Genomic DNA, 206 nt, shown 5'->3' on the forward strand with positions numbered 1-206 from the left:
GGGGTGGGGGTGGGGAGGGGGCGGTGGGAGATCAGAGAGAGAGAGAGAGAGAGTTAAGGGGGTTGGGAAGAACATTTAGCCACTAGATCATATGTATCCATTGTTCCATTCTTATATGGGTTTGTCAAAGATTCCTGGTTCTTAAGTAAATAATTGAGTAAGTATTTTGCATGTTTATTCTTTGGTAGCTATACATGATTAAGATA

Source organism: Macadamia integrifolia, chromosome 3 (genome assembly GCF_013358625.1).
Source record: "Macadamia integrifolia cultivar HAES 741 chromosome 3, SCU_Mint_v3, whole genome shotgun sequence".
Lineage (NCBI taxonomy): Eukaryota > Viridiplantae > Streptophyta > Magnoliopsida > Proteales > Proteaceae > Macadamia > Macadamia integrifolia.